Source organism: Callorhinus ursinus, unplaced genomic scaffold (assembly GCF_003265705.2).
Source record: "Callorhinus ursinus isolate GAN/ISIS: 27379988/994484 unplaced genomic scaffold, GSC_fseal_2.0 scaffold2, whole genome shotgun sequence".
Taxonomy (NCBI): domain Eukaryota; kingdom Metazoa; phylum Chordata; class Mammalia; order Carnivora; family Otariidae; genus Callorhinus; species Callorhinus ursinus.
In genome coordinates this window covers 38,932,769-38,950,979 of record NW_027397064.1, presented here as the reverse complement: position 1 = coordinate 38,950,979, position 18,211 = coordinate 38,932,769, and the positions used below count along the sequence as shown (strand labels likewise).

At 33.2% G+C, this 18,211-nt stretch overlaps 1 long non-coding RNA gene across 3 annotated transcripts in view; it reads left to right on the top strand.

The window, feature by feature from the left end:
* LOC141374676 (uncharacterized) overlaps nt 1–18,211 on the top strand; it is a 102,641-nt gene that overhangs the window by 32,589 nt on the left and 51,841 nt on the right. For all 3 annotated transcript variants that reach the window (XR_012381758.1, XR_012381761.1, XR_012381760.1), the window contains exons 2-3: nt 5,618–5,649; nt 5,908–5,979. This is a non-coding gene — a long non-coding RNA (uncharacterized lncRNA). The remainder of the gene's footprint in view (nt 1–5,617; nt 5,650–5,907; nt 5,980–18,211) is intronic.

The following is an 18,211-nucleotide window of genomic DNA, read 5'->3' as shown; positions in this document are numbered from 1 at the left end:
AAATTTGAAAAGAGAACGTTTTATTTAAAAATATTTTGGTTCCACAGATCTTATCTTTTATTAATGTGGTGCATCACACTGATTGATTTGCAAATATTGAACCAACAGTGAAGCTGGAAGCATCACAAATCTGGACTTCAAGCTCTATTACAAAGCTGTATTCATCAAGACAGTATGGTCCTGGCACAAAAACAGACACATAGATCAATGGAACAGAATCGAGAGCCCAGAAATGGACCCTCAACTCTATGGTCAACTAATCTTCAACAAAGCAGGAAAGAATTTCCAGTGGAAAAAGACGGTCTCTTCAACAGTGTTGGGAAAACTGGACAGCCATATGCAAAAGAATGAAACTGGACCACTTTCTTACACCATACACAAAAATAAATTCTCCTAGGAGAGAACATAGGTAGCACATCTTTGACATCAGTCGTAGCAACTTCTTGATAGACAGGTCTCTGGAGACAAGGGAAACAAAAGCAAAAATGAACTATTGGGACTTCATCAAGAAAGCTGTGGGGGCTCCTGTGTGGCTCAGTCAGTTAAGTGTCTGCCTTCGGCTCAGGTCATGATCTCAGGGTCCTGGGATTGAGCCCCACTTCGGGCTCCCTGCTCAGCAGTGAGTTCGCTTCTCCCTGTCCTTCTATGATCTTTCTTGCTTTTGCCTCTCTCAAATAAATAAATAAAATATTAGAAAGAAAGAAAGAAGCAAGCAAGCACTGCACAGTGAAGGACACAATCAACAAAACTAAAAGGAAACCAACGATATGAGAGAATATATTTGCAGATGACATTATCTGATAAAGGGTTAGGATCCAAAATCTATAAAGAATTTATCAAATGCAACAACCAAAAAACAAATAATCCAGCTAAGATATGGGCAGAATACATGAATAGACATGTTTCCAAAGAAAACATCCAGATGGCTAACAGACACATGAAAAGATGCTCAACATCACTCATCATCAGGGAAATAGAAATCGAAACCATGATGAGATACCACCTCACCCCTGTCAGAATGGCTACAATTAATGACAGGAAACAATGAATGTTGGTGAGGATGCAGAGAAAGGTGAACACTCTTAGGCTGTTGGGGGGAATGCAAACTGGTGCAGCCACTGTGGAAAACAGTAAGGAGGTTCCTCATAATGTTAACACCAGAGCTACCCTATGACCCAGCAATTGCACTACTAGGTATTTGCTCAAAGGATACAAAAATATTAATTCAAAGGGGCACATGCACCCTTTATCATATAGCAGCATTATCAACAATAGCCAAATCATGGGAAGAGCCCAAACGTCCATCAGCTAATAAATGGATAAAGATGTGCATATATCTGCAATAGAATATTACTCAGCCATCAAAAGGAATGAAACTTTGCCATTTTCAATGACATGGATGGAGCTAGAGTGTATTATGCTAAGTGATTAAACCAGTCAGAGAAAGACAAATACCATATGATTTCACTCATTTGTGGAATTTAAGAAACCAAACAGATGAACATAGGGGAAGGGGAGAAATAAAAAGAGAGGGAAGCAAACCATAAGAAACTCTTAACTGAAGAAAACAAAGCGAGGGCTGCTGGAGGGGAGGTGGGTGGGGATGGGTTAAATGGGTGATGGGTATTAAGGAGGACACTTGTGATGACCACTGGGTATTATACGTAAATGATGAATCATTAAATTCTACTCTTGAAACCAATATTATGCTATATGTTAACTAGAATTTAAATAAAAAGTTAAATTTAAAAAATAATAAATAAATAAAATATTTTGGTACCATATATGATACTAATACATAATTATGAAATAGGATCTTTGGATATATATTCCGGTGACCAATCTATTTCTATTAAATGTATTAGCTTATCCCTGCAATTTGGGTAGTTTTCAAAATACTTTTTTTTCCCTAAATAGAGTAAGCATTCCCTTCTTCCTACGTGTTTTTCAACAGTAAAAGAGATACATGTTTAAGGTGTACATTTCAGCTATTCTCCTGTTGTAGCTGTCTTCAATTACAAATTGATGAATCCAGATTACTGAGATTTTGCCATAGGGCATGTTTTATCTGTATGATGTCTTGGGGGTATTTGCTAAAGACTAATGTAATTTTAAGAACTATACAATTATATTGGGATACATCATAGGCATAGAAAATTAAAAAGGTTACTTTTGGGAAGGAATCTGTGCCATACAATGTATTAATACTAAATATAGATGCCCAGCAACTCGGCTTTATTGAGTTGGAGGCTGGAGAATAGATGATGGTAAAGTCTGCATGGAGAATTGGGGCAGCCTACAATCAGGCAAGGGAGAAAAGTATACTGGAGATAAACACTGAAACAAAACATAGATTTATACCCATAGGCATCAACTCTGGGAGATGGCAGCAGCCAGGCATATCATGCTGTCATCTGGTCATCTCAAATGGGATGGTTCCTTCGGAGCCCATGAAGCATTCAGCACGTGAGGCAAACAAGCTGCTTCTAAAGCAGCACTTGCTCATGGCCTTGCTGTAGTGGCTACCATGGCTGAGAATAGAGCACATGTGTACACTGGGTGGAAGAAACCTCCGGTAACAAATCAGCCAGGATAGTAGCACTGACAGTTCTCATTATCTCTAGGTAGAAAGGATAGCATTATGTGAACTATAATGAGGCACTTTTGAAATTCCCAAATGAGGTAATATTCAGTTTACATATAATTATCGCATAATCTCCCTAAAAGTTGTTTTTTCATATTTTTATATTCTAAGAAAAAATTTGTAATAACTTTATGCATTAGAGAAACACAAAAGCACTAAGGTGATTTTTACTAGTAAACTTCCACAAAATTCAATTGTATCACAAACTATGTTTTCTCCAAAAAATCGTTGGCTCATCACTATACACAAAGTGGCATGTGCACATAAAATGACATTGACCTGCTCTTTACATATAAGTTTATCAAGCAAAGGGAGTTTGTGTTGGGAACTCTCTGAACTCCAGAGACCATATTCACATAGTCTACAAATAGTGTTTCTGTAATCAATTTTGAGCTATAAAAGCAATTGGGGAACGGTTGTCAATGAGATTTAGGAAAAAGATAATTGCCTCTCTTATGTATTTTTAAATTACACTTAGATTTAGGATATGGTTACGCCGTATGTTTTGGAAAACTCAGGAAGTATACGATTACTTAGACTTAGTATATAGTCACCACTTGATAAATGTAAATACATTAAAATATTTGCAATTACATTTGTGTAGAATTATCCATAAGTAATACAGCTGCTTGTTTACAGACTATTAAATAGTTGACAGAGAGTTTGAAGCAGAAAACTTTACACTGAAATTTTAGCATTCTTTGTCAATTGAGAAATGAAGACAAACACAACCTTGAAATCATGTACTTTCAACGTAACATTTGACTCAATTTATAAGACATTATTTATATCTGAATTTTCTATGTGTTTCATACAAATACTGTACTTCCTCATATCAAACAAGAGAGAAAAGGTACCTCAAACATTTAATAAAAGTGTATTTAATGCACATATATTGGATGCCTGTGAAATATGAGGTATTTGATGGCCACAGTAAGATTCAGAAAAAAAAAATAGTAATTCTTTACAGAAGCTTGCTCACTTTTGAGAAGAGCTCTGGCAATAGCTTTTCCTCCTTGGCTTCACTCCTGTACTCACTTCAACCTTAGTTTCATCAGAGCAGACCTGGCCTGGTTCCCATCCAACACAGATGGTCAGGTCCTGGACTCCAGTCACAGTGCCCCTTCAGTTGTTCTGCCTGTCCTAGGGTTGGTAGAGATCTTACTGTTGCTGATCACAAAGACCTTGTTTGGCTCTCTTATCAACTGTATAACCAATTTCCTCTATTAAGTGTCTTCTGTTAAAAATAGGTTGAGTGGTTTCTGAAATTTTTCCAGAATGAGTAAAACTATTTTCAGCAAGGGCTATGCCACCTGTCACGAGAAAACACCAGTTAATTCTTACAAAGAGCCACCATAAATTTAACAGACTGTTAGAATTGAGGCTTGAACACTAAAAATCCAATCTGCTTATTTTACAAATGATGAAACTGAGGTAAATTGGAGTTCTATTTGCAATTATAGGATAAATCTTTGCCATCTGTCAACGAGATAATTCTTCTGTATTTGAGGTATGTTGATTGAGTAGTAGAATCCAAGAATTTAGGAGGTCATTTCTCAAAAGGCAGCTTCATTTCTAGGGGGTGGGGATGAGGGTATAGCTAATATTGGTAAAAAGTTGTTCACAAAGAAGTTTCATTTTTGCGTGCAGTAGTGTGTTAGGGAAAATTAATATCTCAATTTTAATATTTCCAAAATGGAATTGGTTAAACAAACAAACCAAAAAGGTGGCTTAAAAAGCCACAGCCCTGTGTATACTATTGAAATTTAAAATTAATGCCTATATAAATTTTCAATATTTGGAGATTTCAATGGCTTTCATTAAATTTGTTATAGAATAATTTGGCTGGAAGTGAGGACTAGATCAAGTGCTATTACAGTCATTTTTCCCCATAAAATTACATTCTATGTATAATGGAGTTTATTCAGAGGGAATGTATTGATTCTATAACCAAAAGCCCTGTAAGACCCATTACAGGAGGTTGTAATTTTGTATTCAAGGATTCTTTAATAGTGATTATTGACCCATGAAAATGTAGTCATTATAACCTATAAAGATTTCTTCATCATTGTAGTTACATTTTTTTCAACAGGGAAAAATAGTGGACAAGGAATTAGAACAGGTATTGACTATAGCTCCAAAAATTAGCAGAGATAGAAGTTTGAATAAGGCATGTAACTCTCTGACCACCACCATCTTGGGGCTGAGGTCTCTTCTGACAACTCACAGAAATGACACAAACATAAATTTAAAAATTATATATAGAATTATACATGGAGACTATGAAAGTTATATACATTATATATTATAATAGTATAAATTATATAGCTATTTTGGAGATGTTATTAACATTATTATTTTTTAAAGTTGCCATATTTAGTGAATAGGTTTGGTATCTACATAATTGAAGTAAAACTTTATCTACTAATTATAAATTTCTATATTCATGCCCACTCTATGGAAGAACTTTGACTCATGTTGATGTATTTTCCTTTATTAACATAAGTAAATGAATAAAATTATGAAAAAAGACAACTAAAAGGATGAGTGACTATTGAAATGGATGAATTATGTTCAAAATAGTAAATCAGTATCAAATGGATGAGGAGCAACTGGATTACACGTATATACTCACTGGTTTCATACAAACCTGCTTTCTATGATTTGAGTAGTAATAGCTTTTCATTTTCAAGGCATAGATATAGGATCTTGGTGTTACAAGTGAATTTATATTTGGATGCCCATTCTTTAATACGGTATTGGAACAGGTATTATACATGAGGTATCTGAACCCATCTGGTAAACCGGTTATACACAGTTATTAATTACCCTTTTTATATCAGTTTGATACTGATACCTTAAACATCTCATATATTCTCCATAATCTTTTTTATGCTTGATTCTTTGATTTAAATAGCATACTAATTAAACAAGACATAATAAAAAATTATGGTACATCTTTTCCCTTTCCAGATCTGAGCTGAAGATGAGATTGGCATTTCAAGGTAATTGTGTAATAATCACATTGGGGAAAATTGTTTTCATTTCTACACAATGAAACTACAGTCTAGAAATTTAGTGGGTATTCAGAAAAAGTTTGGATCATCGTACGCTCCCACATTAAATCCTCTGACAGTACAGCTTCAAATGAACATAGATTGGTAAAGGGTACAAAGTGATGGCCAATATAAAAGCCCCAAATTAGAATATCTGCCACACTTATGTGCCTTTGCCCTAAGGATGTACAATGTTTCTTTTTCCAGGTTTACTGTTTGCCAAACTCTTCTCCAAGAAAAGGAGGAAAGAAAGGAGAGAGGAAGAAAGGAAGGAGAAAGGTAAACATAAAAAGGCAGGTCTAATTAAAACTACAATGTTTAGAAGATATTAACAACAGTATTGTTTCAGTTTCTAACAGGTAGGCTCTTGTAGCCAAATATAATGTAGTTAGAAACATTTAAGGTAGGTATTCCTTAAGACATCGCATAAGAAATTATTATCCTGATGGATTTACTATGATCAAATTCAAATCTTCAGATGTGTTATTTTAATAAAATAATGAAGTAAAATAACAAAAAGAAAAAATCATTTATTCAGCTACTTCACTAGACCTATTTTTTTCCCCTCTTCAATGGACTCTGGTATTCCCCAAAAGACAGGAAAGAAGGTATTGTTTTCAAACAGATGATGAGATTAAATAACTGGCCTAACTGATTTTAGAATGCTGATATTGATTCAGAAGTCCCTATGATACAAGCCAAAAAAAATGTATATACTGGGAAATTGAATAACACATGAGCCCATAAATATAGCATAGCAAACCAAAACAAAATTTTAAATTTTAGCCATTATTGTTTCAGGACTTTGGGTATTATCTGAGAGGAGAGTTGGAATTTAAGCTGACTTTACTTTTCATTTTATAAATTGGAAATTACGTTATTAATCATCCATAATTAGGTTTAAAGAAAGCACATCATTTATACATTCTGTGTGAACTACTAATAACAGATACTGAAGACTTACAAATTATATTGCATTTAAAACTTTTCCTTTTCTCGGATACAAGTAATAGCTTGAAAATACAATAAGGACTTGGTTATAACTTCAGATATAATAACGGTGAATCCAAAAAGAACACAGAATATAATGTTTTTAGTTTACATTTTGTTTAGACGCTCTTCAAATAACAAAAACTATTTTAAATTGTGTTGATAATTTTTTTAAAGTTACAAATCTAACCAGTTTCTGCAAAAACAATGAAGATAATGGATATTATTGAATATATATCTCCACATTTCTGTTTATCAAATCAATTTTATGAATTTATTATTTATTCTTCATTTATTCACTTACAAATACATTTTAAATTCTCACATGCTTACTCAGACCATGCACTGTTCTTTGTAATGGGAATAAAATATCAAATGAAACAGACAAAAGCCCTGTCCCCATGGACAATAGCTCTTGTCAGACAGCAGGTAAAGAAACTTTGAAGAAAAATAAAGAAGAGGGAAAAAGTGTTGGGAGTGCTATTTTAGAGTGTTTAACGGTGCTGAAATTTGAGGAGGTGACAATATAAAGACTTAGAATAAATCATGGCAGACAATTTTCATTGTCTTTGCTAACAGAAGTAACAAACTGATAACATCAACAACATTCATCCAAATCCACTGAGGTTGCCTTTGATGGAAGGAACTGATAGCTGTACTTGCTCTAATTCTTTTTATTTTTTAAAAATTTTTATTTATTTGACAGAGAGAGAAGAGACAGAGAGAGAGCACAAGCAAGGGGAGTAGCAGAGGGAGAGAGAGAAGCAGGCTCCCTGTTCATCGATGCAGGGCTCAATCCCAGGACCCTGGAATCATGACCTTAGCTGAAGGCAGATGCTTAACTGACTGAGCTACCCGGGTGCCCCAGTACTTTCTCTAATTCTGAGCACCAAATCACACTGCACAAATGGAATCTAATTGATTACAATCTCAATGCCATGGATCATGATTTTTTCATTTATAAAATTAGGCATTTTTCAAAAAAATATCTATTTTGACTGCCATTGAGATGGTAAAAAACAAAAGCTTTTCAAAAAGAAATGTCTTCATTTTTCTCACCCATTATTTAAGTAATAAATAATATTATAGATTTATGATATTTTAAATACACCAAAATCAGTGACTCTTCATGATAAATTGAAAGTATGAATAGTCTTAGGCAAACTGAGGTACTTTCAACTTTCCATACCTCAAAACAAATATGATAGGCTAAATTTGTTAATGTTTCCCTTCTAAATTTCTACTTTCCAGATGAACTTCTTCCTTACCTTTATTCAAACCTCATGGAAAAAACTGATAGAATGTAGCTGGTAGATAGGAGGCAATTTTGATGAATGTAAAAAAAAATATGGGCATGTGTGTGCGTGTGTGTGTGTGTGTGTGTATATTTATCTGGGTACCCAGTTTCCATACTAAGATAATCTTTTGGGAGGAAAAAATGGAAGTATTTTGGCCAATTTTCTTTTTTGAAATGAGAAGAATGTACTAAACCCCTAATTTTTATATATTTATTTTTTTCTGAAAATAATTGCCCAAATATTAATGTATTAAATATACCCAAGAAGAGCTGCTCTAGATGACATAGTATAGTTGAGAAAGACCAAAATTACACTGAATTTATCTCCCTGTAGTAGCTTCTTCATCCCATCCCAATGCCTACTAAAACTGTTGGCGAATTTTATGAGATTTTCCTTGAAAAATCTTTTAGCATATATATAACAATCACTGATTTATGGTTCCTCAAGTAACATACATGCTGACTAATATTTCCACAATGCTTGAAATTTCACTTAAACAATTATCATGTAAACAATTACATGTTATGTCTTAATAATATCTTAATTAAAAAATTTCCCAGTAGTATTTTAGTAAAAGAAGTAAGGCATATACAACAAAGCTGTTTTAAAAAATATTCTATAATAAATACATATTAGTAGGCAATAAATAGGGTGAGAAATGTAAGTATGGATATTTCAAAATTGTATAATACAAGAGCCTAGGTTTTACTGTATTTGATGAGGCACAAGATATGTATTTTGATAAGTAAACATATTTAAAATATATTGAATTACAGACTAAATTACTAAGTAAAAGTACAGATATAAAACTTCAATCTAAAGACAATTATTTTAGGCACATTTTTAATCCCTGGAAAACAAATGAAAATACATTTTTATATCTTTAAAATTTTCTTCAGGATAATATTTTGAGGCAATGAAACATTATCAAAACAACATTGATATTGATTAAAACATTTCACAAGTCTTAACAGAGATAATAATTTTAATGTAAAATAAATAAAGCATAGCAGGTTCCAGTGAGGAAATGGACTTTATTGCCATTGCAACAGAGGGAAACAATGTTTACGAGACACCCACGATTACAGTGACCAAATTGTTTTTTCATGATGAAACTGATGATCCAAAGGACTGTTTACAAAAACGTGAATGCATTAAGTGCAGTATTGATCTATTTTTACATAGGCTATCATTTTAACATTAGAAAAATAATGATTAAAATGCCAACAAAAATCCTTGTTTTCCCTACAAGGTACATGTTTTTCAATTTTAATTTTAGTCTGAAAATTGGGTTGACATAGACCTTAATTACTTCATTGTCATATGAAGGTTTTGCAAATTGTATTTTTTATAAAAACAATTATATGATTCTGCTTTTTAAAGTTATGTCTTAGAAGCCCTGGAACATTACTGAACTTTGTATTTCATCATGCATATAAGCATAAAAGCATTAAACTTGAAATCATTAATAGTAATTAATATTTTCCTAGTTTATTATTACAGTAACCAATTTTTCTAGTTTATTATTCATATATAAGTAAAAAAAGTTAAGTGCAGCCTACCAGAAACTATGAAATTTCCAAGGTTGCATGTGACTGTGCACATGTCTCTGGAGCAATAAAGATTGCTGTGGACTCCACAGGCATCGGGGGGCAAAATGCCATCCATGGCATGTATTGCCTCAGAACTATATAATGTTATTTTATGTTTTCTTTTATGTGTCTGATATGCAATTATATTGAATTTCAATATTGAGTAGTTAAAACGTGTTTGAATAGGGGCACCTGGCTGTCTCAGTCAGGAGAGCATAGGACTCTTAATCTTGGGGTTGTGAGTTTGAGCACCACATTGGGATGGCTAGAGATTACATAAATAAATAAATATTTGAAAAGTGTTTGAATAAACTCATCAACTTAAATCTAGTTTGGTTAAATTGATTTTTTTTAGAACATATGTTGAACATATTGTCTCTTTGTTGATCACAAAACTTAGAAAAACGGTTGGTCCTTGTTCCGTACCTATTTGTTATTTATAAGGTAATGTAATAGGCTTAAGAGCAATAAAAACAATCTATTTTAATTCCCCTTTTTTTCCTTTGATTTTGAATGTTTTGGGAAGGAGACTCATTGGCCCAAAGTACTGAGAATTGCCCAAATGTCTGACAGTTATCAGGCATGCTCCAGCATATGAAACATTTCTACTTTTAAGTGGCTTAAACTGTCATTCAGGCACAAACCAATTTTTATCTAGTTACTGGTCTACTATTTACTCTTTACCGATTCCAAAGCCAGCCTTATTCTAGTGACTTAGAGGGGTATGAGAGAAAAATGTAGCTATCCAGAGGTCTTAGTTTACTCCTTTGTATGTGAACATTATATCATATCTACAAAATTTCTTGGATTGACATGACAAAAAAGTTTCTTATGACATTACTGTACTGAGATACATCAGTATACTTTTTTTTTTTTCCTTCAGGGAAAAGTCCAGCATATTGTGGTGTTTTTGGATTGTAGCCCTCCAAGAGCTTTTCCCTCTCGTGCTAGACCAAATTCAACCCTGGTAATTGTTTAAATTACCACTGAAGTGTTCTTACCAGTTTATGGCTCCGGCAAGGTCTCCTTCCTCTAGGCCTATCTCAGTTGCACTCTCTCTCTAAATGAGCTTGTCTCCAGATTTCACGGGGGTTGGTCTGAAATTTCAGTTCTTCAATGGAGTACTTGTTTTTGTCTCTCTTCAATCTCTCTCACTCTATCTACATATACATATATATGTACATCCCTTAATATATATATATGTATAAATTTGTATATCTTAATCAGTATGACAATATTGTGAGAATGATATGGTCTTGCATGTAATGAACTACTCTTGCAAAATCAGAATTTTCTTATTGTATAGTATAATATTTGCTTTTTAGAAGAAAAATAAACCTCACGTTCATACATTACAAAGTCTTTTAAAACCTATTATCAAAGAGTTAGACACTAGTTAGTACGAAGAGACTTCGATACGCCTCCTCTTTGATCTCTAACTCCTCCGCTGACTTATATTAACTTTTCTCCCCACTTCTATTCCACATTAAATAATGTTTCATTATTCAACAATAAGTCTTTTGAATGTCGCTGTGAATCAGATACACATGCTTCTGATAGTGTCATCATTAATAGGGATATTACTCGTTGACATCTATGAACTTGATTTCATACAGTGCCCCAGAATATGATGACAACAGCCATGCAAATCATTATGTATTCAAGGCCGCAGGGAAATAAATCGTTTTAAGAAACTTAGTCAGCAATTTCAAATCCTTCAATCGTTACAGACAGCATTCATAATAAAATCCAAACTCTTTACAGAAGGCCTCTCATGATTTCCACCCTGTCTCTCCAACTTCATCTCGTTCACTTGCTTTCCCTTTTGTCCGGGCTTAAATCAAATTCTCTAATATATCCAAATTCATGGAAATCCATGTGTCTATGCTTTGCACAGTCCTTCCCTCTGCCTGGTTTGTTTCTTCCAACTTTTATTTCACTTGGATAATTTTTGCTATTCTTTCAAGTGTCCACACAGAAATGAGTATAAGACAGTAATAATAGAGTTTCATATAAATAATTGCACAGCACTAGGGATATGACAATGAATAAAAATAGTTTCTGGTCCTCAAGTGGCTATCTATTGGTAAAGATTTTTGTTTTTTTTTTTGTTTCTTTTACTCTTCAGTCTGTGACAGATGCCCTTCTTTTGTTTTCTCAGAATAATCTTTGCATATTCCTATGGAAGTACTTAATTCCTTAATTATAATATTCATGTACTTGTAAAAATTCATGTACTTGTAAAAGAACTCTGAGATACATTGTAGTAAAGAAAGTGTCTTTCATCTAGTACAGGCACTGGCAAGCAGTAAGCCAACTCCAAATATTTATCGAAAAGACCAATGTATAAATTGAATAAATGGAATGTCACATTAATTAACCAGCATCTAAAGGAGATGGATATATATATATATATATATTTTAAAAAAACTACCACATTTCCATGTCCATTTTTAAATTTAACCATTTTGTGTGTAAATATTTATAATTTCCTATCAATGTAATACAGTGTTTTCACAGTACTATAATCATAATTTTTATGCCTTTGATTTTCACTTGTGATGATTGTTTCTGTACTCAAACAGTGAAGTCTTTAAGGACATTGGGGTTAGTAGGTTATTGCTATTTCATTTGTATTTCAGACTATCTTTACTTGTTTTGAGGCACTGATTTGAGATTTTATTTTTAAAATAATTTCTATTATTTCCACAATCATGATATGAATGTGGCACTTGCTTATCATGCTAATAAATACCTAGCAATCTTCCATGAACTCAAATGTGTGTATTTTCGAGTTTTTTTTTTTTTTTTTTTTTTTGCTGGCTGAGAAAGCACAAAGGGAAGTACTAAGTGAGGTCTTGAACACCCGTTAACACACTGGGACCGGCTCTATTGTATAGAAAGAGTTTTCTCAATTTTTTATTCCCCCATGCTACCTGACATTCTAGAACTACACTTTTAATAAGATACCTGCTAGCCACATGTGGCTATTTACAGTGAAACCAATTAAAAGTACATCAAATTAAAAATTGAGCTCTTCAGTTACACAAGTCATATTCCAAGTGCTCAGTAACTACCTGTGACTATTGGCTACTCTGTTGGACAATGCAGAAATAAAACATAATCATATTTTCAGGGGCACCTGGATGGCTCAGTCAGTTAAGTGTCTGACTTCAGTTTAGGTCACGATCCCAGAGTCCTAGGATAGAGCCCCTCTCCCCCCAATCTGGCTCCCTGCTCAGCAGAGAGCCTGCTTCTCCCTCTGCCCCCCCCGCCCACTCGTGCTTGTGCATGCTCGCTCTCCCTCTCTCCCTCAAATAAATAAAATCTTCAAAAAAATCATATTTTCATCCTAGTAGACATTCCCATACTATTAAAGGTAGAAGTTATTTGGTAAGTAAAACACTAAGCCATAAACTAGAGCTTACTTTATACATTGAATTTTTATAATAATCTATACGGGTTGCACTTTTTATATTGTGTATCCATTGTCTTCGTATGGTCATATAATTTTGTTTGAAACCTTCCATTCAATAACTCATCCCATAATGTATAATGCATAATAACCATATGCACAGTTAGAAGTGAAGGACTTACCAAATTCAAATGGTTTAAAAGTAAATGTGATCAGATCCAATTAAAAAAAAAAGAAGAGTGAACATATTTCCACTTAACAAAAATAAGTTGTGCTTCAATTATTCTTTCTCTAAGGTTTGTAATTTATTTTATGTTTTGGAAACATAAATTATGCACATATACAGGCTATTTAAAAATGTAGCCATATTGGTTATTTAATTTTAGATGTATTTTCTAAAATTTTCCAATAATAATGTAAAATTGGGTATTCAGCCTTCTAAAATACATTTTTATTATTTCAAATAACAATATGTATTATTTCAATACATATTAAAATATTATATGATATGTATCAGTCAAATTCCTTAGCGTTGCTAGCTATGAAGTAAAGGCAGCATCCATATAGTTCTCAGAATATTAAGAGAGATAATATTTGAGAAGCTGTTTAGTGGCTTTTTATTTATTCATTTCATTTAAGAAATATTAATTGATGTGATACGCTTTTTTGCTTATTTGTTTGTTTGGGGGATCAGTAAGGAAATAATTGACATGCACTTCTAGTAACATTTTAATCATCTCCGAGATCCAATCTACTTTTCTTGATCCTTTAAACAAAAATAAAAAGAAAGGAAAGAAAAATATATTCAACAATATCTATCTTATGACAAGTGGAGGAATCTTGTTAGAAGAGACTGGAGGAATCTTTTATCAAGAATGCTGCACCTCTGCCTAATTAAGATTTCTTGATCTTTAGAAGTTCTTAGCATTGTGTGATGTTAAGCATAAATTCATGTTTTTTTGTGAATAATTCCAAATAGAAGTTAACTTAACTTAAACTCTTGGCACCAGTAAAACCAACTGAGTCAATATATCATGTGAAAAACATAATTATCTGAAATCTAAATAACAATCAGCAGAGAGGCTCACCTTATTGAATGGATAAATAAAATTATTTATTGTAACCAACACTTCTTGGCTTAAACACTGGAAAGCTGGCCACCACCAGCACACCGGTCCTTACGACCCTAGTGAGCACCACATGGTGGCAGGACGTTATGATCTCCTTCTCATCTTCTTCCTCCTTGTCCTCCTTTTTCTTCATGAAAAGTTGATACTCAAAAAAGTTCTGGGGGGCGCCTGGGTGGCTCAGTTGGTTGGGCGACTGCCTTCGGCTCAGGTCATGATCCTGGAGTCCCGGGATCGAGTCCCACATCGGGCTCCCTGCTCGGCAGGGAGTCTGCTTCTCCCTCTGACCCTCTTCCCTCTCGTGCTATCTCTCATTCTCTCTCTCTCAAATAAATAAATAAAATCTTAAAAAAAAAAAGTTCTGGAAAAAAAGTCACCTTGTTCCTAATCTAAGGATTTTTCAAAGCTTAAATTTGTTCAATTTAAGGTCTGATATTAGAGAGAAGATGGCACTAATATTCTCCTGTATTCTACTATATCATTACTTTATGGTTGGGAGAGAGGTAAAATGGAAGAAAGAGTGAGCAAGGGAGGGAAAGAAGAAAGAAGGAAGGAAGAAAAAGAAAGAAGAAAGAAAGGAAGGAGAAAGGAAGCAGAGTAAAGGGTGGGAGAGAGAAATGAACAGAGTCTCTGAGAGTAGTAAGTTGCCTTCCTCTGAAGTTGAACCTTTTTACTACTGATCATGGATAAACTCTCACAAGTCTCCTCCTAAATATGCCCTTAAACAACTTGACAAAACTTGACAGCTATGATCCTCCCACTTGCTATACACATATTTTCAATGAGAGAACTGATGCCACTAGTTCAAACAGCACTCATGCAAGCTGAAGAAAAGTGGCAGCTTGGCATAAAGTCAGACAGGGTTAATGATAGTGAAGCTGGTGGGCTGACAAATGTGGGCAATCCTTAAACAGCTCCTGAAAGGTTGGCTGCTGAAATGGTAGGCAAAGTGATTCATTTGCTAAAAGGGAAAATAAAGTATAATTATTTATACTAAATTATAATTAAGAAAATAAAACAGCCTTTAGAAAATAGATTCTGTCTTAATTTGCAAATTCCCAGCTTTCAGAAACAAAATAAACTTCTCCAAAGTAAAATTTTATCTTATGGGTTTATCTAGGATAATTAGATCCAATTTTATTCCTCTGTTCTATAAATTATATGGTCTTTAATTTGACCTTTAGCTGACTTTGCTATTAAGAATGCCACATAGAAAACAATAAGAAAAAACAGCTTAGTGATTTATATAAATGGGCACATATTTTATTGTTCTGTTTAAACCAGCACACTGTAGTGTTTATAATGCTTCACTAACATATATTTGAAAGTAATTGGGTAGTTCTACCCAGATGAAATTGGTTATACAAGTGTACCAATGCAGAAACACTGCTGCTCACTTGCTTCAGTCATCCCTAAGTGGGTTAGTTGGGTTTATTCAGTCATGAATTATATGATGTTGCTTCATTTTTTTAGTATAGGGGAAACATGCTTACAGATATTTGAGCCATGTAAATGAAAAGAAATTAATGTAAAATGTATGTGAAAGAGAGAAAAGCAGGATGAAATATCATAAATTTCACCTACCTAAAAGTTGGAAGTAATTATTCATCTATTCAAGGACACTCATTTCCTATATTTTAGCTTTTGGTGCTATCTTCTATTCAAAGAAAGTCAGCATTAATTGTGAAATAACAGCAGTAACTCATCAATAGGAAAACTAGATCTTTAAGAGAACTATATCTTTTTTGTGTTACTTTGCCTTCCATGAAAATTATTAAGTATAAGAATAATTTTCTACTCCATGACCATCATGAATGACAACCATTTTGCCTAACAAATTTTATTTTGCCACTACGAACAAGGCCCTGTACTACTAATCATATTAAAACTATTAAATATCTTAAAAGGAAGCCAGGGATAGGAACATAAGTTATAGCATTGTATCCCTTTACTTTATCTAAACTCTTAATTGGTAAGTTAATATTTCCAATTCTTCCCAACATGACAAAATTTGTCAGAGGAAAGATTTGATAGGATGTATTAATTTAAATAGCTTTTGAGGTATATTTTCTCTATAGATATGAATATCCACACCGGGAATTCCAAGAAATACATTAGAGACTAGAGATGAGCAATAAATTAGTGTTTTCAATGGTTTTCAGAAAGGTCAAGGTATTGTATACCAATAGGTTGGTTAATCTCCAGCTTGACTTTATCAAGAGATTCTAAAATACATAAATACCAAATCTTCAAGTTCATATCTTGGTGGGAATATACTCTTACAAGGTTTCACTAATTTTTAAGGATACTGATGATCTGTATGCCAAAGCCCAGAAAACAAATGTTTCAAAACTCTTTGTAGATGATTCAGTTGATCTATTCCATTCTATTATAATCCTTACATTTATTGTCATTTGATATTCAACAAGGATGCGGAGACAGTTCAGCAGAGAGAGAATAATCTTTCAATAAATGGTAACTGGATGAATGGATATCCACACGCAAAATAATGCTATTTGGTCCTTTTTTTACATCACTCATAAAAAAAAATAACTCAAGGGATGCCTGGGTAGCTCAGTCAGTAAAGCATCTGCCTTCGGTTCAGGTCATGATCCCAGGGTCCTGGGACTGAGTCCCACATTGGGCTGCTTCCTCAGTGGGGAGCCTGCTTCTCCCTCTGCCTGCCACTCCCCCTGCTTGGGCTCTCTCTCTCTCTCCCCCTCTCTCTCTATCTCTCTCTCTCTGACAAATAAATTTTTAAAAATCTTTAAAAAAATTAACTCAAAATTGATAACTGAGCTAGATCAAAATAAAACCTAGGAATAAATCTCATAACCTTGGGTCAGGTAATATTTTCTTAGACATGAAATCAAACCCCAATCAATAAAAGAAAAATAATGACAAATTATATTTCATCAAAGTTAAAAACTGTTGTGCTTCAAAGAATAAATATCAAGAAATTGAAATGATAACTCACAGAATTGGAGAAAATATTTGTAAATTACATATCTGATAAGAGATTTATATCCTGAATAGGTAAAGAACTCTTGCAACTCAATAGTAATAAAAACAAATACCTAAATTAAGAATGATCAGAGGATTAGAATATATCTTTTCCAAAGAAAATATACAAATGGCAAGCAAGCACATGAAAGGATACTCAACATTTGTAGCCATTTTGAAACTATAAATTAAATGACAGTGTGATATCACTTCATACCTACTAGGATGGCTATCATCAAAAAGACAGACAATAACAAGTGAGGAGACTGGAATCCTACTACACTTACTCGGGAATGTAAAATGGCATAGGTGCATTGGAAAATATCTTGGCAGTTCCTCAAAAAGTTAAATATAGTCACAAAATGACACAGCAATTTGACTACTATATATTTATCCAAGAGAAATGAAAATATATATACACACAAAAACTTGTGCATGAATGTTCATAACAGCAATATTCATAATAGCCAAAATGTAGTAACGATACTAATGCTCATCAACTGATGAATGAAAATGTGTTATATCCATACAATGGAATATTATTCTTCTATAAAAGGTAATGGAGACTGATAATTGCTACAATGTAGATGAACCTTGAAAACATTGTTAAATAAAAGAAGCCAGCTGAATCGATCACACATTCCATGATTCAAAATATAATGTATGCCCAGAATATGAAATATAAACACTATATAAATATGAATATTCATATATATATATTATTTGCAGTCACATATATTTAACTGTAATTGGTCTTGGTAACTATAGGAAGTAACTAACATATGAATAAAAGGTCATATATATATATACATATAAAGGGAGAGGTAGAAAGAGAGATATCCCATTGCATTATCCTTCCCATTTTAATATTCCTTGACATTGTTTTTGAAGGTACTTCTTGTAAATAAAATATAACATTCTAATTAATAGTTTAGACTTTGCTGGATAAAAAATTTTGAAATAAATTTCCTTTTATCTACTAAAATTAGGCAATAAAATTACTGCCTAATCTAGTCTCTCTGTCTTTTCCTTCCAACATCTCACTTCTGAAGGAAAATCAAAGGATAACTTTCCTTATACCCACTG